Raw genomic sequence first — 12,952 nt, forward strand, 5'->3', positions numbered from 1 at the left:
TCTTGGGAATCTGAGGTGGGAGGATTGCTTGAGCCCAGGAGTTTGAGGCTGCAGTAGGCTAGAATCACACCACTGTACTCCTGCCTGGGTGACAAATCAAAACTTTTTCTCTTGGGGGGAAAAAAAAAAAAGGCAAAAAAGTACTCCTTCCTAGGAATATCTCAGGTGCAGAATTAACAGGAATGATAACAGGAATGACTAACAAAACCTGTTGGCTCATCCAGATATTTTAAAAACGTGACACACATACCCAAGAAACTTTTATTATTGCTTGCTACATTTCTGCTCTATGTTTTTTTCCTGCCAGAGACTGGCATCAAATATATCTACTACAAATACACAGGCCTTCCTGCTACTAGGGGAGAAAGGGACAAGACCAAAAAATGTCTACTACTGTAACCTCTGCCTCCTGGGTTCAAGAATTCTCCTGTCTCAGCCTCCCAAGTAGCTGGGATTACAGGCGCCTGCCACCATGCCTGGTTAATTTTTTTTTTTGAGTCAGAGTTTTGCTCTTGCCACCCAGGCTGGAGTGCAATGGTGTGATCTTAGCTCACTGCAACCTCTGCCTCCCGGGTTCAAGCAATTTTCTGGCCTCAGCCTCCCAAGTAGCTGGGATTACAGGTGCCTGCCACCATGCCCAGCTAATTTTTGTATTGTTAGTAGAGATGGGGTTTCACCATATTGGCCAGGCTGGTCTTGAACTCCTGACCTCAGGTGATCTGCCTGCCTCAGCCTCCCAAAGTGATGGGATTACAGGTGTGAGCCAGTCTAAAAGCTTTTTTTGATGCGACAGTAGAAACAGCCCAGAAGAGAAGTCAGACGGAAAAAAGTGTTCAAGGACAGGCATGGTGGCTCACGCCTGTAATCCCAGCATTTTCAGAGGCCGAGGCAGGCGGATCACGAGGTCAGGAGATGAGACCATCCTGGCTAACATGGTGAAATCCCATCTCTGCTAAAAATACAAAAAATTAGCCAGGCGTGGTGGTGGGCGCCTGTAGTCCCAACTACTTGGGAGGCTGAGGCAGGAGAATGGCGGGAACCCGGGAGGCGGAGCTTGCAGTGAGCCGAGACTGCCCACTACACTCCAGCCTGGGCGACAGTGAGACTGTCTCAAACAAAAAAAGAAAAGAAAAAAAAAAGTGTTCAAGGAGGGAAGGCAGAGATAAAATGATGTCAAAAGATAAGTGAACAAAAAATGACAAGACTAGAGGAGCAAAAGAAGTTCAGAACCAGTGGAACTCTAAGCCATCCCTGTAGAGCACTATCAGGGACACTCTGCCTCTACCACCTTTTAATCATTGAAGTTGGAATCATTACACCCCCACCAGTGGACTCAACCACAGGCTGGAACCAGTCCTATTTTGAATCTTATGGGTCAAGGAATTCTAGCCAATTAGTTTGGGCAACGTGGTGTAAAGTCAGTCCTGCTATTGTTTCCACTTCTCCCTTTCCCAATTCAAATAACTAGGTCCATATCTGTTCCTGCTTGTTCTCACCTATCCCCCTAGAGGTTTGATTCTAGCCTCTGAATGTTGGCCTCACAGCTGAAAGCCTAGTACTTGCAATCGAAACTCCCCTCTGATGATACTCATCCATTTTGAGAATCCCAGTCTCTGTTCCAAATACCTGGCCCTTGTAGAACCTCCCCAACTTCAACGCTAGTAGTGTGAACTACCATCTATTTTTTGTTTGTTTGTTTGTTTGTTTGAGATGGAGTCTCGCTCTGTGGCCCGGGCTGGAGTGCAGTGGCCGGATCTCAGCTCACTGCAAGCTCCGCCTCCCAGGTTTACGCCATTCTCCTGCCTCAGCCTCCTGAGTAGCTGGGACTACAGGCGCCTGCCACCTCGCCCGACTAGTTTTTTTTTTTTTTTGTATTTTTTAGTATAGACAGGGTTTCACTGTGTTAGCCAGGATGGTCTCGATCTCCTGACCTCGTGATCCGCCCGTCTCAGCCTCCCAAAGTGCTGAGATTACAGGCTTGAGCCACCGCGCCCGGCCCCATCTATTTTTTATACATTCTAGACAAAATATTCTACCTGGCTGACTGGACTTGGTCTTCTTATCTGCTTTTTGGTAGATATCCTAAAGCAAGCTGACTCACCTGTCAGTATGACTGACTAATCCTCCAGCTGTAGGTGTTTCTGATCTGGCCTATCTGCCACTAACCACTACCAGTTCTAGAAAACATGCTAAATAAGAAATATGTTCCACAGAAAGATACAGAGGAATCATACGGTTTGACAGATCAAAGAGTTCTATTATTGCATCCAGAAGGAAGTGATGCATGTTGGTAGTTCAAGAATCCCTTTTGAGTTGTATGTGTAGAGTTCACAGAAATCATATAGCTGTATGAAAAGTGTATGGTATCTCTTCTTTTTTTTTTTTTTTTTGAGACGGAGTCTCGCTCTGTCGCCCAGGCTGGAGTGCAGTGGCGCGATCTCAGCTCACTGCAAGCTCCGCCTCCCGGGTTCACGCCATTCTCCTGCCTCAGCCTCCCGAGTAGCTGGGACTACAGGCGCCTGCCACCACGCCCGGCTAATTTTTTGTATTTTTAGTAGAGACGGGGTTTCATCGTGTTAGCCAGGATGGTCTCGATCTCCTGACCTTGTGATCCACCCACCTCGGCCTCCCAAAGTGCTGGGATTACAGGCGTGAGCCACCGCGCCCGGCCTGTATGGTATCTCTTAAGGGCATTCAATACATGATAGAGCCTATGCAGACTCAGGCCTAGGAGCTCGGGCTTCCACTTTTGTTGATTTCTCAGAGAATGAATGGATTGATTCTCAAGGAGACTTCTAAAAAACACATTAAGTAGAAGAATCTGGTAGATGGTCTTCTCATCTACTCTTCCATGAAACACTTGATTTCTTTTTTTTTTAGAGACAGGGTCTCACTCTGACACCCAGGCTGGAGTGGACTTGCCCTCTGAAACAAGAAAACCTTAAACTCAGTTCTGAGAAAGTAAACAAGCTGCCAAGCCAGATGCTCTGGAGGATGACTATCTGACACAGAAAGCAGACACTGAAGGCTATGCAGTAATGCTCAGGTTAAAAAAAGGAGGGGAAAAAGGCAGACCCATCAAATACAGTCTTTAGGGATTTGGATAGCTATATACCAAAGTGAGGTGTACGGGTAACATGTGAAATGTTATTATAAGGAAACAGACAAGCACAGTTCCTCAGACTAGGCACAGATCAAATACCAGACTAACAAAAATAGATACTTTCAGACCAACAGTTAGTATATCATTAACAAATTCAAGATTGAAATATACAATGAAAGGGAATGTATGATGTAATAAATAAAGACAGGGAAGAAAATAATGGTAGAGACAGAGTATACACACATCAAACCCATATAGACACCTATGAACCAGAGTGTGAAAGTACAGGGGAGAGCACTTGAATTAGGAGAAAAACAGTAATTGAAGTACAGATACCTATGGTATACACAACCGCAGACAGTTGAGAAAAACTAGTACAAATATTGGAGCACTTTAGACCATCTGCTGAAAATCTAATTATACGAAAAATAGGGTTTCTTTTTTTTGAGACGGGATCTCGTACAGTGGTGTGATCATACCTCACTGCAGCCTTGAACTCCTGGGCTCAGGTGATCCTCCTGCCTCAGTCTCTCAAGTAGCTGGGACTATAGGCATATACCACCATATCCAGCTAATTTTTTTTTTTTTTTTGGTAGAAACGAGGTCTCACCATGTTGCCCAGACTGGTCTCAAACTCCTGAGCTCAAACAATCCTCCTGCCTTGGCCTCCCAGAGTGCTAGGGTTACAGGTGTGAGCCACCATGCCCAGCCCAGTTTTTTTTTAATGTGGCTAGAGTGTGGGGGAAGAAAAGGCTGCCAATATGGTAATGATGTGATCCTTAGAAATGAGAGAACAGGCCAGGCACGGTGGCTCAAGTCTGTAATCCCAACACTTTGGGAGGCCAAGGCTGGTGGGTCACTTGAGCCCAGGAGTTCAAGGCAAGCCTGGGCAATACAGTGAGACTCTGTCTCTAATTAAAGAAAAAGAAAGAAATTTAAAAATGAAACATGAAAAAACACAACCTTTTCATACTAAAACTTACAACAGCAAGAAAAGGAAGCAGTGGGCTAGAATGAATGCTGTTGACTTCAAGTACATTTAAAAATGTTTGGAGGGAATGCAGCTGTCGAAGCTGGATGGAACTCACCTGGAAACAAAAGGTCTCCTGACTACAGACATTAAAAGGCAATATGGTTCCCAAATAATAAATTCTCTTGAGATTTTTACAAATGATCCCTGACAAAGAAAAGGGAAAAGATATCCAAAGAATGAGAAGAGGCTTCATAGGTAATTGTGATTAATTCAAACAGAATTAGTGGAAAGGGCACAGACCTGGCAATAAGAAACTGGGATTCTGGCAGATACTCTGAATCACTTTCTTTGAAATCTTGCCAAAATTACAGATCTAAGTTAGGCACAAGCCATTTAGCCTCTCTAAACCTCAGTATCATTAATTTTAATTTTTATTTTTTTTTTTGAGACGGAGTCTCACTCTGTTGCCCAGGCTGGAGTGCAGTGGCGTGATCTTGGCTCACCACAACCTCCGCCTCCTGGGTTCAAGCATTCTCCTGCCTCAGCCTCCTGAGTAGCTGAGACTACAGGCACACACCACCATGCCTGGCTAATTTTTGTATTTTTAGCAGAGACAGGGTTTCACTATGTTGGCCAGGCTAGTCTCAAACTCCTGACCTCATGATCTGCCCACCTTGGCCTCCCAAAGTGCTGGGATTAGAGGCATGAGCCATTGCGCCCAGCCTTTTGTATTTTTAATAGAGACGGGGTTTCACCATGTTGGCCAGGCTGGTCTTGAACTGGTGATCCACCCACCTTGGCCTCCTAAAGTGCTGGGACTACAGGCGTGAGCTACCACACCCGGCCTCATTAATTTTTAAATAGGGATTGAAATTAGATGAACTCTCTCCTTCCACTAGTAAAATTCTACACTATCATGATATCAAATTAGATTTTTAAAGGATACACAGAGAAGACAGAAGGTTGAAAAAAAAAAAATCTATTGATAAGACTCAAAAATCATACTTAAATAGTGATGAGGCTCGTGAAAAATGCTAAAAACCATTTTTTTAAAGTGTGTGTGTGTGTGTGTGTTTTTTTTGGGGGGGAGAAAGAGTCTTGCTCTATCCCCCAGACTGGAGTGCAGTGGCTCACTGCAACCTCCACCCCCTGGGTTCAAGCGATTTCCATGCCTCAGCCTTCTGAGTAGCTGGGATTACAGGTGCCTGCCACCATGCCCAACTAATTTTTGTATTTTTAGTAGAGATGGGGTTTCACCATGTTGGTCAGGCTGGTCTCAAACACCCAAACTCAGGTGATCCACCTGCCTCAGCCTCCCAAAGTGCTGGGATTACAGGCGTGAGCCACCACGCCTGGACTAAAGTGTTTCTTAAAGTAAGAAAAAAGTCAAGAAAGATAAGGCTTAAAGTTGAGAAAATTCAGTCAACTTTTGAGTTCTTACCAGGTCAAATTCTGGGAAAGACAAAATACAGTTCCTATTTAGAAGAAACTCATAATTTAATAGGACACATGACCTATAGCAAAATGTAATCAGTTAATCTCATGTTAACAGATGGCAGGACTACTCCCCTCTCTTATTTACCTTGTCTTTGAAAGAAACATGGGTCTTTTAACTGTAAAGGTGGATCAAACACAGAAAAAAGGAGTTGAAGATAGGTGAATGAGCCAAGTATGAAATCACTTCTCTGGCCAGGTGTGGTGGCTCACGCCTGTAATCTCAACAATTTGGGAGGCCGAGGCCGGTGGATCACTTGAGTTCAGGAGTTCAAGACCAGTCTGGCCAATATGGTAAAACCCCATCTCCACTAAAAATACAAAAATTAGCTGGGTGTGGTAGTGGGTGCCTGTAATGCCAGCTACTCGGGAGGCTGAGGCAGGAGAATCCTTTGAACCCAGGAGGAAGAGGTTGCAGTGAGCCGAGATTGTGCCACTGCACTCCAGCCTGGGCAACACAGCAAGACTCTGAAAAAAAAATAAAAATTAAAAAAGAGAAATTACATCTCCAAATACAGATGAGTCACAATTTCTAATGCTTATGCCACTACCAAATCCTAACAGAATCATTGTCCAACATCTTTTAGAAATGCTGGAGAACACGAGATGAGGCAGAAAACTGGAGATGGAGATGGGCAAATGCTGTAACTTTCAAAAAGAAAAAAGGAGTGAAGCCTGAACACCAGAAGCCAGTAAATTAGGCATTGATCCCTGACAATATTCTACAGTTAACTGTCAGACTGCCAAACATTTAGACAAGAAGTCCGTTGTTACCACTAGGACTTTCATGGATTAACCAAGAATAACTTCTCCCAAATAAATTGAATTATTTATGACTAAAGGAAGGCACATGACAAAGACTCTATAGCTATTTTTTAGATTTAATATGGTAAAACAGGCACCAAATGATAGGATCAGGGGAGCTGGGTGACAATGATCATAGAGTAATAATAGGTAAACACCTTTGAACAAGTCATCAAGTCTCAAAATTCAAAATAATTTTCTAACAATTAGGACTGGCAAAAATGAAACTGGCTACCTTAATATTGAGTTTCCCATCCTTGGAAGAGGTTAAACTGAAGCTGGTAACTACTTAGCTGGGATACTACAGAACAGATACACAGTACCATACTGTACCATTTTACATAAGGGACTTGAGCACCTTGGATTTTGATATCCATGGGAGTCTTGGAACCAATCTCCCGCAGATATGGAGGGCCAAGTGTATACCTAACAGGAGTTGGATTAAATGGCCTCTAAGGTTCCTTTTATTCTTAAGAGTGTCCTGTTTATTTCCCTACCTGGTTGCAATGTTAAACTTGTCTCAGTGGGTATTAAAGAAGGTAATCTTACCCTTGAGCCACCCTAGTCTGGCCTGGCAGTTGGCAGTATTATCCCAGGTTGTTTTGCACCATGTATCACTGACCTACTGCAGTTACAATTATAACAGTCACAGAGACCAATCCTGTAGAGGAAAAGTGCTTTCTCTTTAAATGTGAGAGTAAAAAGAGGTATTTAACTCTAATTGCATAAGGTATCACATTTAGAAATATGCAATTTCAAAAGTAAAACATATGCTCCAGCAAATGCACTCCTACAAAGTGTTGTTGAGTCAATTACTGGCTCTAGAGCAGCAAGAATTAGAATTTAAATCATGGTTTTTTCTTACCAAAAAAAAAAAAAAAAGCACAACCTTATTATATGGTATACCTTTAATATAGCATTAGCTTGTGTTTGTACAACACTTTTTGACTTTGCTAAAACATTTTACATCATATAAAGCACTATCCCCATTTTGCAGATGAGCAGGGTTCAAGGAAATTAAATGAGAGCCAGTATTCATGACATTATATAAAGTTAACTTTTCACAAGTTCCCCTTTCAGGACTGTCAACTCTGAGGTTTCACATAAGTGATTCAATAAACGTTGAAGGAAAAAAATTATGTATCCAAGATCTCATGACTAGTAGTAGGTGACAAAACCACACAAAACTAGTAACTGGAAGGAATCTTAAAGATTGTTTAGTGAGGCTGGGTATGGTGGCTCATGCCTATAATCCTAGCACTTTGGGAGGACAGGGCGGGTGGATCACTTGAGGTCAGGAGTTTGAGACCAGCCTGGCCAACGTGGTGAAATCTTGTCTCTACTTAAAAAAAACAAAAACAAAAACAAAAACAAGCCGGTCATGGTGGCTCACACCTGCAATCCCAGCACTTTGGGAGGCTGAGGCAGGTGGATCGCCTGAGGTCAGGAGTTCAAGACCAGCCTGGCCAACACGGCAAAACCCCATCTCTACTAAAAATACAAAAAGTTAGCTGGGCGTGGTGGCAGGAGCCTGTAATCCCAGCTACTTGGGAGACTGAGGCAGGAGAATTGTCTGAACCCGGGAGGCGGAGGTGCAGTGAGCCGAGATTGCGCCATTGTACTCCAGCCTAGGCAACAAGAGCGAAACTCCATCTCAAAAAACAAAAAACAAAAAACAAAAATTAGTCAGGCATGGTGGCGGGTGCGTGTTATCCCAGCTACTGGGAGGCTGAGGCAAGATAATTGCTTGAACCTGGAAAACAGATTGTCTAATAAGTTCTATTAGTAAATCTACAGCTCTTCCTCCTCATGTTGGTAAGAGGTTTTATTTGTAGAAGGTATATATGATAAAATTCAACCAGATTTAGGTTGATTTTTTTCCCCCCGGAATATATAAGTACACTGAGGAAAATACAAATATTTAAATTGTTTTACTTGCCTAAATGAGGCAAGTAAATTAAAATTAGTGTGGCAAGTAAAGTAAAAATTAGTGTGTGTTCTGGGTATTTTTCTTCCATGTATTTCAATCATGTAAGTAAATGCATATATCACTTAATGAGCAGTTTTTAATATTGATGATGTCCATTTTATCAGTGTGTATGTGTTTTTTTTTTTTGGAGATGGAGTTTCACTCTTTTGCCCAGGGTGGAGTAAAGTGGCGTGATCTTGGCTCACTGCAACCTCTGGCCCCCAGGTTCAAGCGATTCTCCTGCCTTAGCCTCCCAAGTAGCTGGGATTACAGTAGAGACGGGGTTTCGCCATGTTGGCCAGGCTGGTCTTGAACCCCTGACCTCAGGTGATCCACCCACTTCAGTCTCCCAAAGTGCTAGGATTATAGGCATGAGCCACAGCGCCCAGCCTTACTTTAAGGCAGGGCCTCACTCTGTTGCCCAGGCTGGAGTGCAGTGGCATGATCATGGCTCACTGCAACCTCCACCTCCTGGGCTCAAGCGATCCTCCCACCTCAGCCTCCTAAGTAGCTGGGACTACAGGCATGTACCACCACACCCTGCTAATTTGCATATTTTTTTTAGAGATGGGGTTTCATCATGTTGCCCAGGCTGGTCTCGAATTCCTGCGCTCAAGCAATCCTCCCTCTATGCCTTGCAAAATGCTGGCATTACAGGCGTGAACCACTGTGCACGGCCAATGTGTTTTTGTCAGTGGTTACTGCTTTTCATGTTCTATCCAAGAAATCTTTGCCTATCTCAAGGTTTTGAAGATATTTTCCTATTTTTTCTGGAAGTTTTATAGATTTAGTGCTTATATTTAGGTCTATGATCTATCTCAAATTTTATAAATAGTATGAGGTAAAGGTCAAGTTTCATCATTTTTCATATAGATATGCAGCTGGTAGAACAGCACCATTTGTTGAAAAGACTTTCCATTCTCAATTATGTTGATGCTCTTGTCAAAAATAAAATCAACTGACTGGCCAAGTACAGTGGCTCATGCCCTCATGCCTGTAATCCCAGCAATTTGGGAGGCCGAGGTGGGCGGATCACCTGAGGTCATGAGTTTGAGACCAGCCTGACCAACATGGAGAAACCCCATTTCTACTGAAAATACAAAAATTAGCCGGGCGTGGTGGCATACACCTGTAATCTCAGCTACTCAGGAGGCTGAGGCAAGAGAATCGCTTGAACCTGGGAGGCAGAGGTTGCAGTGAGCTGAGATCGCACCACTGCACTCCAGCCTGGGCGAGAGTGAGACCCCATCTCAGAAAAAAATAAAAAAAATTAAAAAAATAAAAAAGGCCAGGTGCAGTGGCACATGCCTGTAATCCTAGCACTTTGGGAAGCTGAGGTGGGAGGATCATTTGAGCTCAGGAGTTCGAGACTAATCTGGGCAACATAGTGAGACTCTTTCTCTACGAAAAAATTTAAAAATTAGCTGGGCATTGGTGGCATATGCCTGTAATCCCAGCTACTTGGGAGGCTCAGGCATGAGAATTGCTTGAACCCAGGAGGAGGAGGTTGCAGTGAGCCAAGATCACGCCAGTGCACTCCAGCCTGGGCAACAGAGCAAGACTGTATTAAACAAACAAACAAACAAGCCGGGTGCGTTGGCTCACGTCTATAATCCCAGCACTTTGGGAGGCCAAGGCAGGCAGATCACCAGGTCAAGAGATCAAGACCATCCTGGCCAACATGGTGAAACCCTGTCTCTACTAAAAATACAAAAATTGGCTGGGCATGGTGGTACGCACCTGTAGTTACAGCTACCAGGGAGGCTAAGGCAGGAGAATTGCTTGATCCCAGGATGCAGAGGTTGCAGTGAGCCGAGACTGTGCCACTGCACTCCAGCCTGGCGACACAGCGAGACTCCATCTAAAAAAACAAAGAAAAAAGAAAAAAGGCCCGGAACGGTGGCTCATGCCTGTAATCCCAGCACTTTAGGAGGCTGAGGTGGGCGGATCACCTGAGGTCAGGAGTTTGAGACCAGCCTGGTCAACATGGTGAAATCCCGTCTCTACTAAAATAAATTAGCCAGGTGTGGTGGCGGGTGTCTGTAATCCCAGCTACTTAGGAGGCTGAGGCAGGAGAATTGCTTGAACCTGGGAGGCGGGATTGCAGTAAGCCGATATCGCACCATTGCACTCCAGCCTGGGTGATAAGAGTGAAACTCTATCTCAAAAAAAAAAAAAAAAAATTAAACAGGTATAGTGGCTTGCACCCATAGTCCCAGCTACTCAGGAAGCTGATGCAGGAAGATCACTTAAGCCCAAGAGGTCAAGGCTGCAGTGAGCTATGATCCCGCCACTAGAGTCCAGCCTTGGTGACAATGCAAGACCCTGTCTCTAAATAAATAAATCAAAAGAAGAAAAACAGCCTACCAGGATTTGGGTTATGATTACATTGAGTCTATGAATCAGATTGGAGAGAACTAACATATTAATAATATCAAGTCTCCTAATGTATGAATATAGTATGCTTCTTCATTTATTTAAGTCTTTTTTCATTTTTCTTGGCTACTGTTTGCTCTCTTCTACTGTTTTTAGTTTTTTATGTAGAAGTCTTGCTTATCTTTGGTTAAACTCATTCCTAGTAATATTATGCTTTTGTTGCTATTGTAAATAGTTCTTTTAATTTTCTATTTTTTGTTGCTATATATAGATATGCAATTGATTTTTGTATATTGACCTTGCAACCTGTGACTGTGCTGAATTCACTTATTAGTTCTAGATTTTTGCAGGCGAAAGTAGATTCCTTAGGATTTCCTACATACGCAACCCTGTGTATCAGTGTATATATCACTTTAAACCATTTAAATTATGTGAACTATATCTCGCCATCCCCCACTAGACTATGTCAGGCATGAATAACTTAACATATTAGCGTATACAAATATTTAATCTACAACTTTATCTGGCCGGGTGCGGTGGCTCAAGCCTGTAATCCCAGCACTTTGGGAGGCCGAGACGGGCGGATCACGAGGTCAGGAGATCGAGACCATCCTGGCTGACACGGTGAAATCCTGTCTCTACTAAAAAATACAAAAAAACTAGCCAGGCGAGGTGGCGGGCGCCTGTAGTCCCAGCTACTCGGGAGGCTGAGGCAGGAGAATGGCGTGAACCCGGGAGGCGGAGCTTGCAGTGAGCTGAGATCCGGCCACTGCACTCCAGCCTGGGCGGCAGAGCGAGACTCCGTCTCAAAAAAACAAAAAAAAAACAAAAAAACCACAACTTTATCTGTTGTTCATTGAATGGAAAACGAAAGATTTCTTCATTTTTCAATTCCTCAGTAAATTATCTAGAGTTGAAAAAGAGCATTTGCTGTTAAAGGCAGAATGATCAACTAACTAATCTCTAGTGAATTCACAGCTGTTGGTAACTTCTAGTTTTTTAGTATGATTTTCTGTATCATAATCAATTTTTGAGTAATTAAGGATTAGGCAATGAATGGGGACTTAACATATTGGCAAGAAACTGCATAGGAAACATTGTAACCTACTGGGTACCTCAAACCGGAAATTTAATTTCTAAATAATTTCACATTATTTTCATTGAAAAAGATTTCTAAATTTTGACCCTTAATACATTTTTTAAACCTCAAAACCATGGTATCTTATTCCAATTTAAAAATTCTAGGCTCAGTAAGAAAAAGAAAAGAAAATTATAGGCTGCGCATGTGGCTCACGGCTGTAATCCCAGCACTTTGGGGGGCTAAACTGGATTGCTTGAGGCCAGGAGTTTGAGATCCACCTGGGCAATACAGTGAGACCCTATCTCTATAAAAAATTGTTCTTGAAGCTAATTATTTGTACTCACCCAAACACTGTATCATAATATAAAAAATCACTAAAACTTTTTAAAATAGAGATGGGGTCTTACCATGCTACTCAGGCTGGTCTTAAACTCCTAGGCTTAAGTGATCCTCCTGCCTTGGCTTCCCCAAAAAATAGAATATTTAGCTGAATCCTAGCATGAGGTCAGGTAAAATCTGGCTAATAGTATTTCCTAGAAGAAAATCACCCGACTCCACCAACCACCTAGGAGTCACAATAGATAGGCCAAGCCCACCTGAACATTAGAGGACATTAATTATTGTTCTCAACCTAAACAGTATGGTGCAAGTCATATATATGCAATTATAGCTAATGAATCTTTGATAATATGTCTGGAAAAGTTAAAACAATGGTAACTAGGAAAAGACTCTGACAGTACAGTTCTGTCAAAAGGATTTTTTTTTTTTTTGAGACGGAGTTTCCCTCTTGTCTCCTAGGCTGGAGTGCAATGGCATGATATTGGCTCACAGCAACCTCCACTTCCCGGGTACAAGCGGTTCTCCTGCCACAGCCTCCTGAGTAGCTGGGATTACAGACGCATGCCACCACACCTGGGTAATTTTGTATTTTTAGTAGAGACGGAATTTCTCCATGTTGGTCAGGCTGGTCTTGAACTCCCGACCTCAGGTGATCCGCCCACCCTGGCCACCCAAAGTGCTGGGATTACAGGTGGGAGCCACCATGCCAAGCCCCAAAAGATTTTTTCTTCAAAAAGTTCTATCACATTGTTGATCTTATTCATAAAACAACTGTTCCACCGGGCGTGGTGGCTCAAGCCTGTAATCCCAGCA

At 43.2% G+C, this 12,952-nt stretch overlaps 1 protein-coding gene across 7 annotated transcripts in view; it reads right to left on the reverse strand.

Annotated features, from left to right (window-relative positions):
• Positions 1-12,952, reverse strand: part of IDE (insulin degrading enzyme) — a 122,830-nt gene that overhangs the window by 40,362 nt on the left and 69,516 nt on the right. For 2 of the 7 annotated variants that reach the window (XM_025397966.1, XM_025397965.1), the window contains exon 1: positions 6,924-7,011. The exons of the other annotated variants lie outside the window; for them this stretch is intronic. The gene's annotated coding sequence lies outside the window, so the exon portion shown is untranslated. Of the gene's footprint in view, positions 1-6,923; positions 7,012-12,952 lie in introns of those variants that run through there. 7 annotated transcript variants of the gene reach the window in all.

Source organism: Theropithecus gelada, chromosome 9 (assembly GCF_003255815.1).
Source record: "Theropithecus gelada isolate Dixy chromosome 9, Tgel_1.0, whole genome shotgun sequence".
NCBI classification, from domain to species: domain Eukaryota; kingdom Metazoa; phylum Chordata; class Mammalia; order Primates; family Cercopithecidae; genus Theropithecus; species Theropithecus gelada.